This window comes from Falco rusticolus, chromosome 5 (assembly GCF_015220075.1).
Source record: "Falco rusticolus isolate bFalRus1 chromosome 5, bFalRus1.pri, whole genome shotgun sequence".
Classification (NCBI taxonomy): Eukaryota; Metazoa; Chordata; class Aves; order Falconiformes; family Falconidae; genus Falco; species Falco rusticolus.
In genome coordinates this window covers 28,667,559-28,692,557 of record NC_051191.1, presented here as the reverse complement: position 1 = coordinate 28,692,557, position 24,999 = coordinate 28,667,559, and the positions used below count along the sequence as shown (strand labels likewise).

The window sequence follows — 24,999 nt, the reverse complement described above, 5'->3', positions numbered from 1 at the left end:
TCTGATGTTCCCAAATGACTTGGCCACTTCTGAAAATGTCACCTGCTCTTGAAATAATAGGGGGGAAAAGTTGAGTCATAGTGGTGAAATTAGTGTATGTCTAAACTTTTCAATAAAATCCCTTTAAGTGCCCTGCTGAAATGATTAAGTAGGATCTTTCCCACTTAGTGCTTGCACCTAGATGTGAATGTTAGAACAGAACAGAATAATTTCAGTTGGAAGAACAGTCTAGTCCAACTGCATGACCATTTCAGGCTGACCAAAGGTTAAAGCATGTTAAGGGCATTGTCCAAATGACTTTTAAACACTGGCAGGATTGGGGCACGACCACCTCTCTAGAAAGCCTGTTGCAGTGTTTGATCACTCTCTCTGTAAATAAATGCTTTCTGATGTTCACTCTAAACCTCCCCTGGCGCAGCTTTGAACCATTTACTTGTGTCTTACCACTGTATACCAGGGAGAAGAGCTCAGCGCCTCCCACTTCACGTCCCCTCCTCGGGAAGCTGTAGACAGCAATGCAGTCACCCCTCAGCCTCCTTTTTCTCCAAACTAGACAAACACAGAGTCCTTAGCTGCTCCTCATAGGACATGCCTTCCAGCCCTTTCACCAGCTTTGCCCTCCTCTGGCTGCATTCAAGGACCTTCACCTCCTTGTGAAGTTGTGGGCCCCAGACCTGCGCACAGTACTCAAGGTGAGACCTGAACACAGTGGGATAATCCCCACTTTTGAGAGGCTGGTTACGCTGTGTGTGATGCGCTGCAGGATGTGGTTCACCCTCACTGTTGACTCATACTGAGCCTGCTGTCAGCCAGCACCCCCACATCCCTTTATGCAGGGCTGCTCTCCAGCCATTCCTCTCCCAGTTTGTACTTGGGCCTGGTGTTACTCTGTCTCACGTAGAGAATCCAGTGTTTGGTCATGTTAAATTTCATCCTGTTAATCATAGCCCGGTTCTCCAGTCTATCTAGATCCCTCTGCAAGGCCTCCTGTCCCTCAAGAGAGTCAACAGCACCTCGCAGTTTGTATTATCGGCGAACATGCTAACAGTGTGTTCAACTCCTGCATTGAGATAGTTGATAAATTTAAGGGAACACAACTGGCTGTAGGATCGAGCCCTGGGGAACACCACTGGTGACTAGTTGCCAGCCAGATGTAGCCCCATTTCACCATAACCCTTTGAGCTCTGCCCTTCAGCCAGTTCTTTGTCCAGTGCTCCCTTAACCCACTTGTCCCACCGTTGGACAGCTGGTCCAGAAGGATGCTGTAAGAGACAGCCTAAAATCCAGAAAAACTACATCTACCACTTGCCATTCATCCAGTGGCTGGGGACCTTATCATAGAAGGAGATCAGATTAGTTAAACGGGACATTCTTTTGCTGAGCCTGTGTTGGCTGAGCTTGGTGACTGCGTTGTTCTTCATGTGCCTTTCAGTAGCAGCCTGTATAATCCTCTCCATCATTTTTCCAGGAACGGTTATTAGACTAACAGGTCTGTAGTTCGCTGAGTCTTCCCTCGTGACCTTCTTGTAAATTAGAATAACGTTGGCTAGTTCCCAGAGACCTTTGGTAGGTGATCTGGAGGGGTTTATGCAGCTATACAGTACAGGGTGTGATTCCTTCTACCTTTTCACAGCAGAGTCGGCGTGCTTCTGCTGGCGTGGTGGTGGGACTTGTGCAAAGGGTCTGCTTCAGTTCTTCACAAGAAGTGAGTGCCTCCTCGCTGGATGGTGCATCTCTGACTCATGCTGTTATTTTCCTGGTTTCCGCTGGGAGAAAGTTATTCTTCTCTGTGGCTGGTACAGTGCTGTGTTTTGGATTTGGAATGAGAATAGTGTTGATAACACACTGATGTTGTAGTTGTTGCTGAGTAGTGCTTACTCTAAATCAAGGACTTTTCAGTTTCCCTTGCTCTGCCAGTGAGCAGGTGCACAAAGAGCCGGGCCAGGACAGCTGACCTGAACTAGCCAAAGGGATGGTCCCTACCCTGGAATGTCATGCCCAGTGATGTGAACTGGGGGGGAGTTGGCCAGGACCTGCCGATCACTGCTGGGGACTGGCTGGGCATCAGTCAGCAGGTGGTGAGCAATCATTGAATCATGTATCAAGCATCACTTGGGTTTTTTTATTCTGTTTTATTCCTGTAATTGTTACCTTTCTTTTCATTGCTAGAACTATTACATTTTACTTAAGAACAGTTTAGTAACTGAAATTACCTCAACCCATGGGTTTTGCCTTTTTCTGGTTCTCCCCGTCTCACTGCAGGGGGACTGTGTGAGCGGCTGCCTGCCGACTGGGGTTAAACTACGGCAGTTACTGGTATTGGTACTTCTAGAGTTATTTTCTGCACAAGTAGACGTCTCTTGCAGATAGCTTAATTACTGTAGATTATTTTAGGTATCATATTGATGACATGGGTGAGCAGAAGGAAATGGAATGGGGTTGTCATAGCTACTGTGACTTACTTTTTTTCTGATTTTTGTACTTCCATTTAAAAATATTTTTATCTCTAAATTTTCAGGGATAAAAAATGTGCTTTGCTGATTGTAAATTACCGGTCATACTTCAGACAGTCCCAGTTTGAGCAGAGATGTTTTTTGAAGACTTGTTTTCTAGAAATCACAAAGAGTGAAATGAAGGAACATTTTCTTAGCAATTTATATAAAGGAAAATTGGGTTAGTTTAATAGTCATGGTTGAGTACAGTTTATTTAGGCCCTTACATAAGGGCATGGTTTATTTTGGATCAGGTGGTTTTTCATAGAATTTCTGTAGAAATTTTTTTACATGCTGATAGTTTTTGCTTGAACTAGTAAATTTCTGTAAGCTTGCAGCTACTACTAACAATTCCATTGTTTTATTTAGCTCAATATATATTTTTTTTTCCACGAGTAGATCTTAGAATACTCATGTGTTGTGGTTAGAAATGAGTTTCTCGTGCGGAACTGATTCAGGCCTGTAATTGTATAGCAAAGGGAAGACTGAAATTTAAGGTATTTTCAGTCATCGAGGGGGCAAATTAACTTCTTTATGACTAATTGAGTAAACATATTACTCTGATGCATAAGAGTGGGTGTCTTTTGTTTTTTGGGTACATTCATTCTTGACCTTTCGATTACTTGGACCATAAACACGGTAGTGCAGGGACGGATATGGTTCAGAATTCCTGTACCATCAGTACGTTGTCAGTACTGACCAAACAGAAATCCTTTTACAGTGAGCAACTCAGGTCTGGCTTTTAAAACAGAAGAGGAATGTTCTATTTTTTAAGATAAGTCTGTTTAAAAAGAATATCTTATTTAGTTTATCTCTAAACATAAATATTTGTGATTAGTACCTCCATAGTTGCCTTCTGGATTTAAGTTGGTTTATGCCTCTGGCCTTTTCTATTATACGCTTACTCGGCAGTGACAGCGGTGTCTGCAGCACTCTGCGTTGAGATTCCCGAGCTAGTTTTAGCTTGTGTTGATGCCAAGACCAAATTAGCCCAAGCTGAAAATGGTTTAATTTGTCCTGTTTCTCAGCCTAACAAATTAGCCCTTGCTGAATTGCCTCTTTACATGAGTAGACGGCCACTTGTCCCCTAGCTACTTCAATCTTGTTCTTAAACTGTCTGGCAATCAGTGTTGCAACTACACAGTAGAAAAATAATTTCTCTAGCATCCTTTGAGTGCTGGTGTCTCTCTAGTATTTTCTGTACATTTACTGGGGGCTGATATTTTCAGGTATGCGTTTTCTAAGAGCAACATGTCTTGTGGGTTATTAGAAACAACACTGAAATAACTAACTAGGTTACACAAAGGAAAATATTGAACAATGTAAACAATAGGATAAGGAGTCTTGTGGAGCATTGGGTTGTCATGCTGTATTTTCGTGTTTCCCTCCAGTGTAAGCTATATGCAGTTTGTTCTGCTGAGGACCTTGTGTCTGAAGTCCCACAACTGAGCCACTTGAAAGAGCAAACCTACAACAAAGGATGTATGTTTGTGGAAAGTGTAATAGGACTTTAAAGACTCCTGATGGTTAAGATGTTTCTGTGTGGTGTCTTCATTTACAGTACATGTATTGCATACCTTGAAAACCAATATAAACTGAACTGCAGTTAGGTGTGGTAAGTAATGATCTTGTATCTCCCAGCGCTTCTTTCACATCCTGTATATTGATGACTGTTCTCCTCACTGCCTGACCACGCTTCTTCAGTCCATATTCTGTCCCTGCATGTTGGATTTAGAAGTAACAGTTTGCCAGCGCTGTTGATTACCTCAGCTTTGCTGAGAGGCACTGGTCATGCTGAGAGCAGGAGAGAATTTAGAAGTGTCCCAGTTCCCTGCTTGCTCTGATTCTACTGCTCTGACAGGTGTTGCTATGTAAGTTAACTATCTTGTGGTTGAATAAGTGTAATGTTCATTTTAAAATGAAAAGAGAATTTTGGCAGAAGTTGGCAGCACTAGAAAAATGGTCCTGCTTGCCCAAAGTGGACTGATTGTTTTTCCAGGGGCTGTGTGTATATGTCAGAGGCTGAAAAAGAGAGAATAAGTATGTGTGGGCCCTGGCAGCAGGCCACCCTCTTCAGGCCATGCACTGTATCATCTCTTCCTCTTCTATAAGTTTTGCAAGGCAATGAAAGAAAGGCTTAGCTATATAAAATAATGTATTTATTTCAAAATTGTGTTAAATGAGCTCATCTTAGTCACTCGGCAGTTACGAAATGCTGCCAAGTGCTACACATCTTCTAAATGTATAGATACATTTGTTGGGTTTTTTTTGCAAAGGATGAAATACTATACTGTTACTGAGGCAGAGAGAAAGCATCTTCTTTCACCCATAACAGTGAAGCATGAAGAAAGATGCTGAAAGCCAAGATTTCTTGTTTGACCCTCCTCCTTAGTGCTTCTGAACGTGAAGATTCCTACTCACTGAGGCTGTCTGCTTGTGGCAGGCAAAATTATCATTCACTGTGTTCACAGCTGAGAGTTTTGACAAGGTCGGTAACCAGTTCTAGCACAGCATGGCTCCTTCTCCATCACTGCCAGCTTAGTAGCATGAACAAGTGAGACTTCTGCTGCTTCCCTTCTAACGAGGTATGAATTCCAGATCAAATGTTAGAGATTCATGTTTCTGCATGAAGAAATCGGATTCAACCCCTGGACATGTTCCAAGCAGGGGTATCATTAAATTTGACTCTGTTGCTTCCAACTGTTAAAGCATACTGATCTGACACAACCAGGGAGGGAACTAAAATACATATATATGTTTCAAAGTTACAAGGCAGAAGGAAGTGTTAAATAATGTAGTCTGACATTTAGGGTATTGCAGGTCATTATGGGTAACTGTTACTCCTGGTTTTGAGCTCAGTAGCTCATGTTTGACTGAAAAATTAACAGGCATTTGTTGAAAATCCTTTTCAGAAAGGCACGCTGCCTGATTTTGAAGCTCCTTAGAAATGAGGATTTTGGCATCTCTTAGTAATTTGTTCTATTAGTTAAACGGTCTGTGGATTCTTCTTTTTCATAGTGTTTTGCTGCATTTCTAACTTGATTATGTCTAGTTGCTAGTTTTCTGTAGTTTTCTGGGAATTTTAAGCTGGCATAAACTGGCAGAGCTGCTGACAGAAGCAGTCAGCTTTGCCCAGTCACTTGTTCCTGCTTTGATGCCAGCTGGGTGGCCGGAGAGCCAGCCCCTAGTCCTGGCCTGATCTTTCCGCAGCTGTACAGTGAACTCACTGCAGAACTAGCAACAACAGCAACAAAATTGGATTTGTCCAGGGTCAGTACCAAGATCTAGTTCATAGCACAGCTGCATGAAGGGTGCTGTTACAAACAAGGAGGTAGAACAGGGACGGGAACGAACAGTTGGGGATGAGAAATGGGTGAAGGTGGCTGTCCCAACAGCAGATGGTGAAACCGCAGAGTTACTTTCCGCTGTGGGTTCTTGGCCACTTTCTGCTAGGAATAATAGTGTCCTAATGGTGGCTTGTGTTGCTCTGCAGCTAGCAGCATGTCTCTGCATCTGTGGGTTGATCCTCATGGTGTTAACATCACGACTTCACAACCAAGTGCACATCAGAACACTGGAATAAAAAATGCAGTTACTTGATACAGCAAAAGCTGTTCAGAAGCAAGTATTGTCATTAACACTTAATTTTGTTGATAAATTTTTAGTGTCTGTGTTGTAGTAATTTGCAACTAGTACTCAAGGGAAAAAGGCTTTGGACTGTTTTACTAGAGGGCTGGTATGAAGCAAATTGGTCTTGGTATTAGCAGGTTGAAAGTGGCAATTACCCCTGTGAGGACTGTGCTTAGTAAACATCCTTTTTTGAAAAGTAACCTCAATTGAAAATACAAATTCATATGTATTAGGTAATGGGATGTCTTAAGATCTAGCTGTTAAACAGTATATAGTACTAAACCATGTGAACATCAAAACGTTTTTTTCTCCACTGGATGCTTGTTTCTATTGTGAGAGTGTTTGTAGGAAATCTCTGTGCCAGTTCTCATGTTTTCAATACTTTGTCATGCTTTTTAGTAAGAGAAGAGCATCATCAACCTTTGCGAATCTGAGAAGTGTACGCTAAGCTAGTTGTCTGTGTTGCCTCTGTAGTCTGAGATGGGGTACAGTTTTGTGAAGTACAGAAGGAAAAAGATGGAGCTCTGAAGAGTGAGGTCGCACCCAGCAGTGGAGGAGTCCCGCCCAGCAGTGCAGTCTGGCAGGCTCCAAACTGTGCTGTCATCGCAGAACACAGTGAAGCTTGTCCTGTGCATGCATGTGTGGCTGTGAACTAGAAAGCCAGAATATGTTCATGTACCAGTGTTCTGGGGCATCACATACTGATGCTGTTCTCTACATAAGGAAAAAAAATCTCTTCCAGAGACTGCTGAAGGTGACTGTTGGTTTTTTGTGTTTTTGGTTTTTTTTTAAGTGCTGTCAAAATACATTTGTTTACACTTCAACTTCCACTGCAGTAAGTCACTGGTAAACTGTTCTATAAAACCGTACTGTCTTTTCTTCCCAAAAGATTACAGTATTCTTTAGGCAACAGTGCTGAAGGGATGAAGCATATATTCACTTTTTCTTACTAATTCAGCCTGCTGATGGCATGTCTCTTCAGCAGCATAGTACAAAACCTACATTGACTTAAGACTAAAAAGTATTCCCTCTCCTTTAGAGTTGGATATAGTTTGGGGTAATCTGATGGTGTATTATTTCATCAAGAGTTCATTTTCACAGTTCCAGCTGGTACAGGATCTCATTTTACACGTGGGAACTGATGAACACGGTTGTAGAGGGTGTTTTGCAAGAGGAGTCTGTTCTTTATCCTTCCCTTCTTGCTTAGGAGCTGCTAACAGCCCACTTAATCAGAGCTGTTGCCACCATTTAGGCAGAGAGTGAGGAAACCGCTTCACTGGAGTTCTGACCGAGGGCCACTGGAGTTTCAGCTCATAAACTTCTTTAAAGTGACCATTGATTTTGGGGATCTTTATTTAAGATAGCCCCAAGCTGCACAGCTGCAGCTGTCCTAAGTGTGTTTTACACCTGCATCTCTTCCTCCATCACCTTCATTTCCACTTGACTGAGCCTCCCACCTTGGCTACCCGTTTTCTTGTTTCCCTTCATTCTGAGCAGTCATGTCCCAGCCTAAGTGTCTTATGCCCCGATCACTCTTTTTACATCCGTTTTGTGTAATCTTTTTGTTGAATCTGTGGAAAACTTGCTTGGGTGAACATTTCCTGGCCACCTGTGACTTCATAGGAGAATTTCCCATATTCCTCCTTTAAAACTCTCACTTTAGGTTTTTATTGAAGGCAGAAAACAGTGTCTCTTCTGTTCTTTTTCATCTTTGATATTTATTGTGCAGATATGTATTAGCCTGGTAAAGCTGTAAAATTGCAAAGTTGTGATGTTCTTCAACTGGTGGTGTAATAGTTTAGAGAAGGCTTTGCTGTCTGATAAAAAATACTTTGAAGTACAACCATTTAAGAGAAAGATGCCTTTTTATTTACCAAACACTTGAAAGCAAACCTTAAAAAACCCCACCACAGTAAAGAGCAAATAATTTTCTTCACAACATAGTGTCTTTCCTTTCTATGTGGAAAGATGGGATTCTTGCCAATCATAACATTTTTCAGAAGATTGCTGCTGTTTTCCCCTTAATATATTTCAAAGTAGTAAAATATATAAAAAATATTGATGAGCTTTCTCAAAAAATGTATCCAGTTTTGGTACATCTTGCTAAAATACCATTTAACTTCTTTTAAGGTGGAAAAGAAAGGATGTAAGAGAGAAGGAAAATCAGTAAACAGTACTGAAATAGGCTTTTTTGTTTGTTACTTCTCTGCTAGAAAGACCTCCCAATGATGCATGGCTTTTGGAACCTTAGCTTCCTTTGGAGTAAATGGGAGCCTTTAACTTTTATTTTCCCAAGAGGGCAGTGAGGCTCACTCTCACTACAGTACCTCTTTGCTATTGTGTATATGATCTACAATACATGTATTTTTAAAACGTGCAAAATATTAAATGAAAAGTCTTGTAGATGGTAAAATCTATGTGCTTGCTTCAGATGCTAAAGGTACAATTAGCAAGAAGAGGTCAGCTTTCTAGTTTACTAAGGGATGTGGTTGTGGCTGTGTATGAAACTTGTTCGTAGCAAATTTTGAAGGCTTTTTTTTTTTAAGAGAAAAGAAATCGTAACTAGAGAAACTACAATTTAAATATTAATGGTCGTTATGTTTTCCAAACCTTTTAATTCAGTTTTGGGTGAAAGAACAGAACAAAAACCTTCACACAAGAAGCATGGTCGTAGTTTGAATGTACCTTACTGACATAAACTAAACAGGAATTTCTACAGAGAAAAAGGACTTAAGAACTCGGATTTTTGTTAATTAAGGTTTTGGCAATCTGACCTTCCTTGGTCCTTTTTGAAAACCCCAATGCAGGCTGCATCATGAATGGCGTTTAAATTACTTGCATCTGTGACTGTAATGGGAGGAAGGTTCCCTGTTGTGCTGTGCTAGTTGCTGTATTCTCTGTCAGGTGCGTGTCCCTGGTCGGAGGGATTTTACATTCCCGAGAGCATCTGAGAAGATTTCCGGGGAGGGCAGCTTTTTAGAGGATGGGGTAGAGACTAGTCAGAGAGGAGCCTGCATTGGGAATGGAGGCTGAGGAGCAGAAAACAGTCTCAGTAAATGCTCAAACACAGAAACACAGACTTTCCTTCAGGGATGCATAGAGATTATGCAGAATCGGGTTGTTAATGGATTGAGAACAAACCTGAAAAAAAAACGAATCCACAGTGGACTAGAGGAGTTACTTAAGTCTTTTATTCATCTTGCTTTTAGTTTTACTGTTCAAGAGTTCCATGTTTTATGTATTTTTCTAATAACACTGAGCTTTGGAGTTTACAGTGCTTTCAGTGATTTTGATGATGCTTGTTTGGACGGAGGAATGCAGGCAACTCCTCCAAGCACTTGGTGACTCAGGGTCTCCTAGCAGTGGTGTTACAGGCAAGATGGGAATCTGAAGGCAGCCCTGGGTTTGGGGGCTGAAGCTGGAAGCAAGCAAAGACATATGTCCTCTGGAGACAGAGGCAGAAGATTTTATTTTACTTACAATTTGAAGAGAGAGTAGCACAGAATCACCCCCTCAAGTCTGCAAAGGAGCTGTGACATATCTTCAAAGAGCTGGCCAGCAGCATGGCTAACAGAGCTCCTTGTAGATCCAGGTGTCTTTGTAGCATCTGAGAGGGACAAATGTTAAAGAACCTAAAAAGAAATCTAAGTCAGGCATTGGGTTCATCTCAAGGCTCTGATGCATGACCTTTATCTACAGGGAGCAGCAAGATGGTCTGGGAGCCCAAGAACCAAGTCAGATCACTAGATGGGCAGAAACTGAACTGGGATTAAGAAACTTGAGCAGGAGGGATGTGGCAAAGGTAAGCCACTGCACAGGTGGAGTTGCTCACAAAAACAGAGTATCTGAAAAGTATGTGTTAAAATGAGTATGTTTAACAAATATATTTTACAAAGGTTTCCAAAATACATAAAAAAAATAAAAAAGCTGGCCAAGACCTCTCTTACAGCTGTTGAAATTATTTACTTGCTATGGGACGATGAGGTCAGGGAAAAGATGCTGTGGCTCCATCACCTCCTACAGGTGAAAACTCTAGAAGTCACCTTACTGAGAGATGTCTTTAGAAGGGTGTAGGATTTAAATCAAGGTAGAAGGAGCCTTGGAACACAACTTTTGAAATAATCTCGGGATGTTACTGCTCTGAGAATAAGGCAGATGAAAATGGGAGGCATTAGTGCTTGTTGAGAACAAGATGTCCTGTTTTTGGAAACAGTGGGTTAAAAGGACTAACACTGGGGAGTTGGTCACGTACCGGTTTTGGTCTGGAACAATGACAGATGAACACTGAGTTGCCATTGTACATAAAGTTCTGTCTGCACTGTGAAAAGCAACAAAATGAGAGGATGAATACAGAGCGAGGTGTGCTTGAGAGTGGCGTCAAGATACCTGAGACAAGGAAGAAAAATCTACATTTTCTCGAAAGAAGCGTAGCCATTTGTGATAAAAGGGCTGTTTTGAAGCTTTGGAGACTCAGCCTGCCAGAGACTTTTTGAGAGAACTGGTAAAGTGTTTTCTTCTGCCTTGAAAGGACATGCAGGAGATCACGTAGGTAATTGTAAAGAGGAGGAACAGAGAAAATGCTGTCAATATTCTGCAGCATTTTGGCATGCTACTTCTTCAGCGTGAATCCCTTCAAGATGGAAAGCAAATTAAACCTGATGGGACTTGAAAGGGAGGCAGGTTGTCTCTCCCAGAGGATGGAGGCAGATGGCAAGTTGTCCTGGTTTTGGCTGGGATAGAGTTCATTTTCTTTCTAGTAGCTGGTACAGTGCTGTGTTTTGGATTTAGTAAGTGATTTAGTGATGTTGTAGTTGTTGCTGAGTAGTGCTTACTCTAAATCAAGGACTTTTTAGTTCCCTTGCTCTGCCAGTGAGCAGGTGTACAAGGAGCAGGGAGGGAGCAGGGCCAGGACAGCTGACCCAAACTGGCCAAAGGGCTGGTTGCTACCCTGGGATGTCATGCCCAGTAGATAAACTGGGGGAGTTGGCCAGGACCAGTATCACTGCTTGGGAACTGGCTGGGCATCAGTCAGCAGGTGGTGAGCAATTTTTGTTGTGCATCGCTTATTTTTGGTGTTTGTTTGGGGTTTCTTTCTTCCCTTGGATTTTATTCTTCCCTTCTTTATTACAGTAGTTATTTTTACTTCATTTCAGTTATTAAACTCTTCTTATCTCAACCCATGAGTTTTACCTCTTTCTGATTCTCTTCCCCATCCCACAGTGGGGGGGAATGAGCGAGCAGATGCCTGGTGCTTAGTTGCTGGCTGGGGTTAAACCATGACACACAAGTGTACCCTGCGCTGGTGGGATGAGGGAGCTGGGAGAACTCGTGTTCACCTTAAGTTGCATCCAGAAAGGATGAAACAGGACCTACTCATGGAACTGCTGGGGAAAAAAGTACGCCTGTTACTGTCATCTCATCTTTCAGAAACCTTGCTCATAAAGAGTTGAGTTATGTGACTGAAAAGGATGTGCAGGAGGAAGCAAGGAGAAACTACAGAGCCCACCAAAAAGGAGGTGACCTGTGTAGGACTACTTAAATGTGCTTTGCCCTTGGTGGGATAGGATGAGAGAGGGAAGAGGGAAGAGAAGGAAAATTGTTTCATATTCTAATTTTCAATCAAGTGAACAATTCAAGAAGGCAAGGAAGAGGCAAAGCGGCAGGCAATTTGGTGGCTATTCAGTAAGTTTGAAAGATGGGTTTTAAGCATTTCTGAGGTTTGCTGTGACTTTGGAAGTGCTGATCGGGAGCAGAGTGGTAGAAGGGAGGACTGTGAAATGGGTAGGGATGGACATGTGAGCAGTCTTTTTCCCTTGGGACCAAGCAGGCTACGTGGTGTTTTCTACAAGTGGGAAAGGTTACTGAGTTGCGAAGCTGAGAGCATGCTTGAAGGAGACGACCTGCCCTGGAAGGACAAAGTGGGTTACTGAGGAGATTGTTCATAAACCCTTACAATTTTGTTACCCCACTTCAATTTTTATTTCCCATGAGATAAATACATATTTACTTCAGTTTGTTCTGGTAAAAGTCTGCTCTAGAATTAACAGATCCATTCTTGTGGCTTTTAGGTGTCTTGTCATGAAAGGGTGCAGGCAAATGCACCTCCATGGTCTTACTTGAGGTCCTGCCAGGCAATTTGTTAATACTATACATCAAAATACTTACATACGAGTGAGATCTTGAGAAATCATGGTGAGCTTGGACATTTTAATAGATCCTGCCTATCTTTCATGGGACAGCCTCCCTTGGGTGCAGGAGTGACCATTTGCATGATTGATAGTTCTAATGAAAATTATTTTTTTAAGGCTTACTGTTAACCTATTCTTTGGAAACAAAACAAGGTTTTTTGAAAAATTGCAATTCATAACTGCAGTTACAGAAAACGTAATGTGGTTTTGGTTTGGTTTTGTGGTGGTTTTGTTTTGTTTTTTCTTTTTAAGTGCAAATGGTCAGTTTTTGAAATAATGAGAAATTAGAGAGGGGAAAGGAAAATTGTCTGTACTTTCAGACAAGCTCTATGAATGCAGTATTAGATGCTTGCTGAGCTTTTAATTGTTCTAAGCGAACAAAACTTCCCTAGTTTTAAAGGATAAATGAAGTTTGAAGCAATTTGCTGTATGATACAAAATACAGTGATTCAGCATTCGTGATGAGAGCTATTTATAGTTACCCTATTTTTATTCATAGAAAAACAATAGCACTGAATTTCAGGCAGTTTGACCAGATGCTTAGGAAGGTCTCTACTGAAGCTGAGGAAAATATCATACTGCTTGATCTTGAAAGCTGAACTCCTGAGCTCCTTCGGCATCATTTTAGTGCTGTCCTCCTGAAGGTGAAAAAGCAGTGCTGTGCTGGAAAGCTGCATAAGCAGTGTTTCTCTGAAGCCTAATCTGTATCCACTGTTAAGGGACTGTCAACATTCATTGTACTTGTATTTTTGAAGAATTGAGCAATATTAATTAATCTCTTAATTCTAACCATCTCTTTCAGATTTTCATGATGTTCTGTTACCCGGTTGCTGCAGCCAATGTGGATCTGAATGCCGTGGCTACAGAGGCTTCTTACTTTCTCATGCTGGATCCCTCAAATCCAAGAGCTACTTGGCAGTTTCCAAGGCAACCACCTGTGGAATAATTAAAAAGGATGAAGTGTTAGTGTGCCAGATATAAGGAATTCTTGCCTGGAGAGAGCACTTCATTTTCATCTGTCTTGAAGACTCAAATGTCTTTCTGCCAGCAAAGTTAAGGTAGTACAATTAAAAAGTACTCATTTATTTTCTGGAGGTAATGGAAGTTTGACTAGGAGCAACAATCCTAGTATGACTGTGTACTTTTCATTTAAGAAAATAACTTGGGATCCTTCTATGTTAAGTTGTTGGGTATACTTAAACAGAAAATCCAGGAGAAAGATGATGATGGAAAGGCAATGTGGGTGAACAGTATTTCGTATCAGTAAAACAGTTGCATGAACTGTTTTGCACTTCATGCCATCTTTCCTTGCAGATGATTTTAAGCTGGTAAGGACTAAAATGGAGCATACATTAGTGGGAGCATAAATATAGGAAGTGCAGCCTTCATGCCAAGTACACTGAGATTTCTTTGGCATTCAGTGAAGTGATAGATATAAAAGGAATGTAGGAGTGGGCTTACTGCAAAATGACAGTCAGAATCAAAGATCGATCTTTATCCCATAGCTTAAAGGATATGTGGCAATTAAGTTGATGTTGAAACTGAACTAATAATCAGGTTTAGCTTCCTTGGTAAAGCAGCAGCTAAAACAATTTTGAAGACCACATTCTTAGATTCAGAACTGAAATTACATAGTGGGGAAACCAAAACGTAAGCAAAAGAACTCTTGTTAGAGTAACAAATAACAAAAATAGCAAATTCAGTTCTGCAAGTTTGAAATGTTGCTGCAAAAGTTTATGATAAAGCTGTTAAGCTTTAGATAGCTGGAAAAGTTTTTCTCAAAGTATAGTATGTTACTGAATATATCTGCTTATTGTATCTTCCTTCTCTGCCAGTCATTCAAATACATTTGAATAGGAAAATATTATTCATTTCTGACAATGAAGTTAAATGGAGAAAGCCACATTCACGTTCTTCCCATAGTTCAAATAACTGTTCAGTTAAGTCTGGTTACCTAGCTTGATGCTTTTGTGTAGTTAATTTCAGGCGTGATGCTTTTGTGTAGTTTATTTTAAGCAAAAAAATGATTTCTAAATTTTGAAGTAGAAATATTTGGGATGCCATCTGGGCTTTACATAATAAATTTTTGCTGCCAAAATGTTTGTGGGATTCTGTTGGGATGTGGATGGGATTTCACATTCCATCCCTTCCACAGCACAAGAGGATCATTGTTTTTACATACGGTAGGTCCAAGAAGCAGTAGGAATTGTGTGGTGGCAGCTTTGTGATTTGAGGGAGTACAAACAGAACCTATCCGGTAACCACCGTTACCTTTTACAACTGTTACAGAATTTCAGAGGCTAATACTTGTGGGTACCAACTGAGTCCAACTGCAATTTTCAATGCTAGTACTTGATTTCCAGTTTATTGGTTCCTTGTCACCATGGCTTAAATGCCGAACTGACTTTCTTTTTGAAGTAATTCTTGGCTGTTCAGTTCCTTTCAGTATGGAGCTGAGGAAAATGTTCTTGGAGACAAATACCATTTTCACATGTGGAAGCAGTAGGCTGGCAAAGTATCTGCATCAAGCACAGTGAAGATGCTACAAAATAGGGACACAGCACAAGTAGAGTAAGGGTAGTTGGTGTGTGAATCCAGATCTTTTGCTTTCCAGGAAGCATAAGTAACTCTAAAAGGAGGAGTGGATAGTTTTGAAAGAGTGTACGTGTGTTATTTGCGTAAGAATAACGTAATGGCTAGGGAGCAATCACGTGAAGTAGTGCAGGATTCCCAAGAGTGTACGTGGAGGAGAAGTGTCATCTTGGACACCCCTAGAAAGCATACTAAACACATGCAAGTACCTCAGGTACCTCTGCTTTTCTATTTTTAACTCAAATACTGGGGGTGAGATTCTTCTCATGAAACTTAGATCTTCAGGTACTGCTGAAGCAGGTGGTGAAGAGCAGGTAGGATGAACATCTCCTTGAAGGTACCTGTCCTAGACCCCCTTGAAGGGGATGGCTGGCCTCTTAGAAGGTTCCTCTAGAAAGGCACCTCTCTCTTCATAGTTCAGCCTGGACCACTAATGCAGCCTGGATGTCTTAACATTTCAGAAACTTCTAAGTGGGTGATTAGATGTATTTGTATGTGAAACTAATCTATGCTTTTTTTTTACCATATTTCATTTGCAGTCCAGAGCTTCTCATGCTAAGTGGAGTTGCACTGGATTACTGTTATGACTCACTTAGTCATCCTCCTTTTCCCAACTGGGACATTTGACCCTGGCAATTTTTCCAGGCTTCATATACAAGGCTGTGGTTCGGTATCAAGGGTAGTGGAGAGCCACATGGAGTTTGTTAACATAGTTACTAATAGAAATAAAGCCATACGTGCTAAATTTAGGCAGTTGGAATGTGTGAGAGAAAACACAGTGGCTAGGCAAAATTGATATCTAATGTTCTGTATATAGGTTATGTTTTAATAATCTTTATCCCTGAGAAGTTTTACAGGACTGAGGGGGAGTAGTGATTTGCTCGATAATTTGCATTTCTTAAAGTGATTAAGTACATGTCAACATAGAAGTTGTTTTTGTAGCCTTGGCTATTCAGAGTTAGTACTGTATGCACCCATTACAAGTAAAAATTTTCTTTGTATTCCTCTTTTTGTAACAGAAGATCTATGTTATGCTTCATGTTGGGAGTAACTGATGACCTTTTGAAAAAAGGGAAAGAAAAGAAATAGTGATAGAGTAATTCTTTTAAAGGTTAGCTAGATAGAATGATTTGATTTTTTCCCCACTTGCTATACTGTCAGAACAGCTGTATCATAAGTGTCTCCACTACAGTGTTGTAGTCTAAACGTATCATTAAAATACTTAATTAAAAAAAATAATGAATAGGACTGTTTCCTAGAGTAGATAACACTTTTCTCTTGTTGCTTGGAAATCCAGGTAATTTTTCAGGTTGGAATTTTTCAAAGGGGTGTTTTCCTTTGGGCTAGAGGAACCTAGAGTAAAAATGTAGAGGAAATGTAGGGGAAGAGTGGTAAGCCGCAAGTCCCTTCCAGTTAGTGGAAGAGGGAGCTCAAATAACAAATGGACTTCTTTGCCTAGGCTTTATTTTGGAGACCTGATCTGTGTATCGCTGGAGATTCAGAGTATATTGGTCTGGGCAGACACATCAAGCATCTCGTCAAGATGTAGAAAAGATTTTTCACCTTCCCAGAGAACAAGAATAATCTTTGGGTATATCGGTCACCAGGATGCTGTGTAGAGTTGTGTATTTTAAGGTCTTTAAAACCATCTCTTTGCTCTCTGGCTGCTTGGACATCAGAAGAGGGTTAAAATCACCTGCCCAAAAGTGATAATGAATGTTTCCCAGATGCATCAATACAGGATGCTATTTTTGCCTATCAGTACCACTATAAAATGAGAAACTCAGTAAAATGCATTGTACTCAGTTGTATTGGGCACAGCATTCCAAGTGAATAGCCACTACTCTAAGAGCAGTTACAGTGACAGCAATCACAACACCCTTTCAAAATGAGAAAACTGTTTTGCTGTGTTAGGTGGGTGAATGGTTTATGGGGATCAAATCAGCATAGCAATTTTAATGGTTTTGCAAATAGAATTATCTGCTAGATGATGGGCCTTATGCTCAGTCATGAGATCCCTTTCTCCCTGCCAGCTATTAACTGCTGTGCATTTTGGATATGTGTTTTCAGTGTAGGTCAGAGGACTTTCCCTGATAAATTATGCAGAAAGTCCAGAACAGAATGAAAATGTCAGTCCACTTTATTATCATTCTAAGACCAGTTTAGCCCTTTTTGGAATCAATGACATAAGCAGTTTTTTAGTTATAGCAGTAGAGTTTGTATTAATCTGTGTACAAATCCCCGTTTGTGATCTGAATTTTTTGTTAGGTTATATAGCTCTTTCCTCTTCCGTTATTAAAAAAATTAAAAGACTTGGGAATTACAGAATCTTACTTGGTTGAGAGGTGGAATGTGGCTTTAAATTGCTATCCACGGTGAATGTTTGGATATTTGTAACAGGCAAGGAAGAGGCTAACAGTTGACAGTTCTTTGGGATATTGTACTGGAGCTAGACAAAATGATGTACAGAGAGATAGTTAAAGTAAGACTAGAAGGGCAGCTGTTTTTGTACACCCATCTAGAGCAGTAGTTTATCTCTACCAAGCACCAAAGTTGGGTAACTGAGAAGCACGGGAACAGAATGAGAATACAGGACCATCCTTCTGCATGCTTTTCAATCTCCAGACATCTGTAGTACAGGGATTTACTGAGCTGCATGTCTGGGTTTTTTTAGATGTTTACTGGACTTATCTTAGGAATTTTTTAATCTCTTTTTCAAGCAGTGAGAAGTACTGGGAAGTGTAAGTCTGGATTCGCAGCTTAACTAACACAGCAGCCTGTTGGCTGAGGAACCATATTCTTTTGTTAAGTTTTGAACCTGAACTCCATTTAAAATGCAGTTCCTGTAATGGAAGAGATGCAAATAATCCATCCCTGTCTGCTATCTCGAGGACAATGATAATTTTATCTTGGCTTGTTCCAAGTGTTAAGAATCAGTTCAGAGCCTCTTGACTTACAAAGTTAAGACCACTTTCCCCACCCCCAGTTACCCTACTTCACGCTTCCTTTCATTGAGATACTTTACGAGTTCAATACTGAATTTCATTGATGTGTTTTATTGTCCAGTCAGTAATCTGCATGCAGTTGTTTTTCAGTTTTTTCTACTCATTTACTGTCTTTGCTACTGTGAATAACTTGGTATCATCAACAGATGTTGTCATCTCACTGTTGAGCCCTTTTCATGTCACTTATGAATTCACTGAGCAGTGCTGGGAACAGATCCCAGCATGGATCCCTGTGGAAAAAAAGAGCTGAAATTGCACCAAGTCCTGCCAAACGCAAAAGTGGCTATGCCCACTGTTGCATGTGGCCCAGTTGAATTTGTAGTAATTTCACTGTTGTTTTGGTACATTTGTAAATGTGGAGTCACTGTAAAAAATTTTTGTAGCAGTGGATAATTTTGTATATAAGGCATAATGTCATTCTTTGACATGTTTGTAATTTCACATTTGAAAAAGATATGGCAGGGAAGGGATTCACCTTTTTGGATGACTGAGGATGGTTGCCTTAATGTTTACAAGGGCTAGACCTACTTTGTTCACAGGATAGCTTTTCTGAGTTTTTATTCATGAAACTGCTTGCCTGGAACTTACTGGTTTATTGCTCCCTGCATTGCTGCTGCTTAGAGAATAATGTTGAATAAGGGAAATTAAGCAAATGAAAAAAATGTCACCGTCATGGTGACACACTGGTTTTAGATGATTTAAGTATAGGAAGTTACCTTAGCAGTAGAACTGTTACTTGTTCTTGTTTTCTGATGTTAACATAGCAAACAGGTAATGCAGTATTAAGAAAACTGGATCAGATCAAAAAGACTGGTAGCATAAAACTATTGTTCTGATGGTAGCCTGTAGCTGCAGTTGAGGGAAGTGTGTGAGAACAGGATACGTAGTTCTGCTTGCCACTGCATTGCCACGTATCCTTCCAGCAGCCTGCAGTCTGGGAGCCCTGAGCTGCAGGCTGTATCATAACTCCATGGTAGCTTCCATGAATTGGTCCAGTGTGAACCCCTTTTGTTCATCCTGATGACCTTAGAGCTGTGAATGACAGTTTATGAATCCACTTTGTGAAAAAGGCTGCTGCTGCTTTGAATGTGTCAGTGTGATACATCTATCCGGTCTCTCTTCAGTTTTTATATTTCGCGAGCTGAGGAATCTTGCTCTGTTTCATCTCTCCTCATGTGCAAGCTGCTCCCGAAGTCTTGTCTTGGCTGTTCTGCACGCTGGTGTGTTACCCCCTTTCTACGATGGTGGGACCGAAACACCATGCAGAGTTGGGGATACAAACACGCTGCAGCCAAATGCAGTGTCATGCTGCTGCTTCCTGTTACCGTCTCTGTTCTCTTCCTAATTACTCCTGAAATGCTGTTTGTTTTTTTCACTGCTGCTGTTACGATCCTGTATGAAAATTGTATTTTCATAAAGTATCCACAGTGACTTCAAGGCCTCTCCTAATTAGGAAAAACTAATTTAGAACCTGTCATTTTCAATGCGTAGTTAGCTATTTTTTCCCAAATGCAGGGCCTTGCATTAATCTACTTGAATTTCACCTTCCCCATTTCCCTCCCAGTCATGCTGTATAATAACTAGTTGGAAGAAAGGACTGAGGATCACTGCTTTGATGCACTTGGTGTTTTATCTTCAGTAGACCTGTGACCTCACACTGTATCCTTTGCAGCATAATTTATTGCTAAATTTAAATGAGAGGTCTAACTACAGATCTGTATAGGAGTCTACTTTTTTCTGCGTGTACATGGATATGTTCTTAGCATGTTAATTAACTGTTGGAATAATAAGACCTTCCTCCTTACTGCACTACAGCTGAGTTTTCTTCAAGAGCTTTCAGAGAAGTTGGTAATTTTCGGGGACTTGCAATATCCCATTAATCAGAGCTCCTTCAGCGCCCTTGTGTGTGTGACCTGCATATAGCAGTCTATCAGCTGGCGGTTTTAGTACCCTGTTTTCCTTTGAAATCTGGCTGAGTAAATGTGCTCCTGGCTATTTTATTACTAGTAGACTTTATCAGTTAACAGTTCTCAACTAACTGGTGAGGATCCTTTTTCCTTTTCTGCTTTGCAGGCAGGCTCCAGTGTTGGAAGTTCCCTAAACTGTTACGTACTGAATGGTGAATTCATACGGGTTTTCATGTGGCAAAGAAGTATTTTTGAGGGTTTTTTCTCCCCTCCCCATGGCTTTCTCTTGTTGAGCATGCCTTATACCTTTTTATCACCTATTAGCCCAGCAGACTTAGTAATGAGCTTCATCTTTCTGGTGTCCTTGATAAAATCTTCTCCTAGCACATCACTTCTGAATATTATTTTTTGTATAAATATGTATTTATATATATATTATATGTATATATGTAAATGTAGCTTGAAATACAACAGTTTTGCATTTAGTTTGCTAAAGTTTTTAGGTTTTCCTGGCACCTTAGTACGACTTGGCTCTTGGAAGGGCGTGCTTTTTTTAATGGGTGGTGGTGGTGGTGGAGTATTGTTGTTGGGTTTTTTGGGGGGGTGTGTGTGTGGTTTTGTTATACTTACCCTGTTCTTTCATATGCAATATGGAGTCTTTGGCCAGCTGTCAATCCCTAAAAATCCTTACCTTTTCGCCTATTCTTTTTAGTTTTCTTTAAAGAAGCTTCCTTTTTTTCTTAATCACAGAATGCTTGAGGTTGGAAGGGACCTAATAAAGGTCATCTGGTCCAACCCTCCTGCTCCACCAGGGTTGGGTTTCTTTTTAGTTGCATAACTAAAAATAGAGAAAACTAATGTTTCAAATAGTGAACTTGAGTGCATTGTAATCATTTATACAGTCCCTCTTCAGCATTGAAGATCCTGTACACAGTTCAGGACTGGGTCAAGTCTTCTGTTAAGTGTTTTCGGAATTGTTTGAAGAAGTGGTAATTGATGGTCTTAAAAATGCAGTGTTTACAACATATTGACAATACTGAGGATTTATCTGTCTCTGAAATCCTACAGTTTGGCCGCCTTACTTTCAAGAGGTGATGTTTGTCACTGGTAACTGTCAGCTGCCTTCATGGGGCCATGATATTACCTTCCACTTCAGGCTGGAATTTGGAAGCCTCTCTGTTCTGCTGAACTTGGTTTTGCTTTTCTTACTGTGCTTTTGTTGGAGGGAGGAGGGTTTGAGCTTCATGAACTTTCATGCACTTCAAGATACTCAGGTCAGTCAGACGGTGTGACATGGGTCCTACCAGAAAATTTCTTCATATGGGGTTGTGGCTTTCATCCTGCTGGAATATTCTGTGTTATCCAAAATGGCACCAGGCTTGTGTTTAACAGCAGATGCTGCACCCAGCCAGTGAAGTTGGAAGAGCAGTTTGGTTCATCCTACTGTAAACATCTCCATGTGGTCAGATGAGTTGCTCTCTGCATTCCTCCAGGTCAGTAGCTCTCCAGCGTTGTGGGTGTGGGTGTGTGTGTGGGGGGTGTTTGACACCCAAAATGCTTATAGACACTTCGTAGACATTGAAAATTGAGTGAATTGAATCCCACCCTGGTGTTTGTCTTCTGAACTGGTGAGTGTTTTAATTTGTAGAGACTTTTTTGTCAGTCATTGTGGTGCTTAAGGAAAAGCAATCCAGATCACTATGGGATGGTGAAAAGCAAGGAGAAGGCTTGCAGTGTCTCTTTGGGTAAAATGAAGGGGTAGTCTTGTGGGTAACCCAAAAGGGTAAAATGACAGTAGAATTTAAAATTAGTTTGTAAAGATAACCTAAAGGTAATGTTGGTTGCAAGGAACAGCTTGGTGTGACTTGGGTGGTTGGTAGTTTTGCTTGATTTCTTCACTCTCTTAAATAAGTGAAAAGTCTGCAGCCTAGAGATGTAACCAGATACATGTGCATTTCTACCCATACATACTCCATTTCAGTAATGACGCTGCAAGGTCTCTGGGAGGTATGGAGAAAATAGGAATAGTGATACTTTTTGAGTTTGAATTCCATGGCTGAGGCATGAGATGGCAGTGCTGCCCACAGCTGTCAAATCCATTGATGACCAGCCTGTGCTCTGTATAAAGTAGGATTTTTGCAGTGCTTAACCATAGCTTTCTCTTAATGAGATTTTTGAAGTTGTGGAGAGAGAAGCATTGCCAGAAAGATAGCCATGACAGTGTGGGCTCAGCGGGTTCAGTTTTGGAAGTGTCTATCACCACAGTGGTTGTAGAAAGAGCTTGAATGAATGAGGAAAACCCCGATACTTTCAACAGAGGAAACTGGGTGAGATGAATCTATTCTTAAAGGTCAGATTTAATTTGTGTGTTACCACTTTTTGTTCACTGTGGTCAGCGTCAATATACGTTGAGCTGTTTATGAATTTTTAAGATGAGTTTGTGTCAGTTTGGAGGTATTAATACACTACCAAAAAAAAAAGTCAAAAGAACAACAAAAAAAACCCATAAAAAACAAAGCCACACCAAACCCTTTTGAGTGTGTCTTTTAGCATATGTTATTAGTGACTGTTCATCGAAGTGACTGATCTGACTTGCTGGAAATTTTGTGGTGCTTTACCCTCAGCATTATGAGACTGCATGCTCGAGCTCAGATTAGTGTGGGTGAATGGACAGTACTGCATAAGTGTGTAAATACAGACTCCTAAGCAGCCTTTGGGCTGAGGTTCATGAACTTTTTCTGTTCCCTTTTGTTCTGTCTGTAGCTTCCTCGGTTTTGGGCTCTGCGAGAATGCAAACTGGTCTAAAAAATATGTAGATTATATAATGTAGTACTGGGTTTTATTTCAGCTGAATGATAGCTGAACTCGGTTTGTAGCAGGTTTGAAATGTTCTTCTGTCCACCAGACAATGCCAAGGCTGGGGCTGAAAGCAGGTGTTTGCTTCAACAGTGATGTTCACCGATCTCTTGTTATGTTAATTTGGGGAAAGGTGATATTTTCTGGAGGACTGAAAGATGCTGCGAGCACACTGTTAATTTGTTCCCATCAAATAAGCATAGATTGAATACAAATGCCCGGGAATGGTGTCAGGACAGAAAAGATGAGGGGTGTTTTCAGTTAATGCCTGCCAAGAATTAAGGAAAGTAACATAAAATTTTTGTGGTTTGGGAGAATATTCACTCGGCGTTGTCTGTTCCACAGGTGAGGGCTCTCTATTCAGAGTACCTCACTTAACTGTTGTGAAATGAGGGTTCGCATACAATTTGCAGGGGGATGTTTCAAGTTCTCAGGGATATAGTAACTTGTTCAGTTGTGGAGCATTTCTCAGCATTCTCAAGGAAATGACCCCATAGTCCTTGCTCGGGCAGGGGTCTCGATGAAATCAGTGGTAAGGATTTGTGGTTGTTACTGAGGCCTGGATAAAAAAAAGGTTTACTCTGTGCTGTCATAAGTGTGAGGCAGAACTACTCAGCAATCAGTGAATAATCAGGTTTGTGTTTATTCAGAGAGTTTGTTTCCTTTAGATTGTCTATTTTCACCTTCTGTGGGGTCCTAAGGTTATTTCAGGGAACGATATTTCTAGTATTTTCTGTTTTAGACACGATGCAGGATTTCAAATTCTGCTGAGGTGTTGGCAGTGATAAATATGTGGCTTGTTTACAGTAACTTCTTTTCAGATTTGTAATGGAAACTACCATCTTTACAGATCTTCAGAGCTCTGGTTACTCTGGAATTGAGGGTTTCATCTCACCTAACTTGTGTCATGAAAAGTGGCATCCATCTAATCCAACTGAGTTAAGTTTACTTTCATCTGGATATCTGATTTTCAGAGAACTAAAGTGAGATGACATTTATCCAGAGTGTCTTAATTGCTGGAGTAATTTCAAACAACAAGTAGTAAGATCTACTCCTTTCTGTCATCGTCATTCTAAACAGAGAACTTGGGCTTCCTTCATAGTTATGTCTTGGTGTTCTGCCATAAAAAGCAGTCTAAAGATAATCATGCAAAGGAAACTTTGTGCTCAGTGTGTAGGGTATTTGTGTTGATAGAAGAGGATTAGCATCTGAAAGACTTAGGTGTAACTCACTTGAAAAAAAGCTTGCTTTGGTATATAAGCAGTTTTTCCAGAATGATACTGCTTCTCTTCCTTGAAGCTCTTCCAACTTAAACCCATATGCTACTGTAATACCAGCGCACAAACTGTATTAAAATATAAATGAACGGAACTGCAAGTTGAGGTTTTAATTCTGCAGAGGGATCCATTTTGGGTCCCTCTTTCACTCTACAAAAGACCTAAAGTTAGTTTCGACATGTGCCTATGCAAAATATTTTGGAGACTTTGGGTCTGAAATCAGGATGAAGAAGGTGAGAAGGAGAGAAAAGTAACTTCTGCAGTTTCAGTGCCTGGGAGAGTATTTGGTAAGTAGACAATGAAATTGCTATTACAGAAGACACTTCGCTGAGGTTTAAAGGCTGCCGATGTGCCATCCAGTCCACTGTGGGTATCATTTTGGACTTCATGGTAGACTCTGCCTCTCTTGGATCATTTAACCCTTTTTGTTAGGTTGTAGGTTGCCGCTAGGTCACTGGTGCTCGATGTGGAAATGAGCTGTGCCTGTACTGGTAAGCTAGGCAGAATTTAGTGGGTTTGAAGTGGCCTGTGCTCATCCACACCATCAATCTTCAGCACGCTTGTTGACATTGCTTGGCCAACTAACGTTATCCTAAGCAACATGCAGTTTGAGGATGGTGGGATGCCAGGTCTGTGGTGGGACTGTAACACCCTGTGCTGCAGGCAAAAGCAGCTCAGCTCTGTGGATGCAGGTTATTCAATGAGACTTGTCCTCAGTGCCAGAAGTGGGTCCTTCTACAGTTTGTTTTTTTTTTTGCCCAAATACAGGGGTAGGCACAGGTGGCTTGGTGCCCAGTGTTTCACCTACAGCAAGTAGAGTCAATAAGGCAAACTTTTTGTAAGCAGCTCAAGAACCTTGGATACTGAATCGGACATCCAGCTTATCTGGTAACTTTCAAGATGGTAGTGGTAGGTTCACAGTGGTCTTTACTTCTGCTGTTTACTTACAATAACTTTACTGCACAAATATTTGTGTTATGTAGGATTTGGACTTTCAGAGATGGGTGTTAATCTTCTAAAATCTGCTTGTGTATTTGAACAAAATTCGTGGA

At 40.8% G+C, this 24,999-nt stretch overlaps 1 long non-coding RNA gene across 1 annotated transcript in view; it reads left to right on the top strand.

Moving 5' to 3' along the window:
* The window catches only part of LOC119148566, a 103,518-nt gene that overhangs the window by 25,565 nt on the left and 52,954 nt on the right, over positions 1-24,999 (top strand). Inside the window, exon 2 of the long non-coding RNA XR_005104422.1 lies at positions 13,113-13,368. This is a non-coding gene — a long non-coding RNA (uncharacterized LOC119148566). The remainder of the gene's footprint in view (positions 1-13,112; positions 13,369-24,999) is intronic.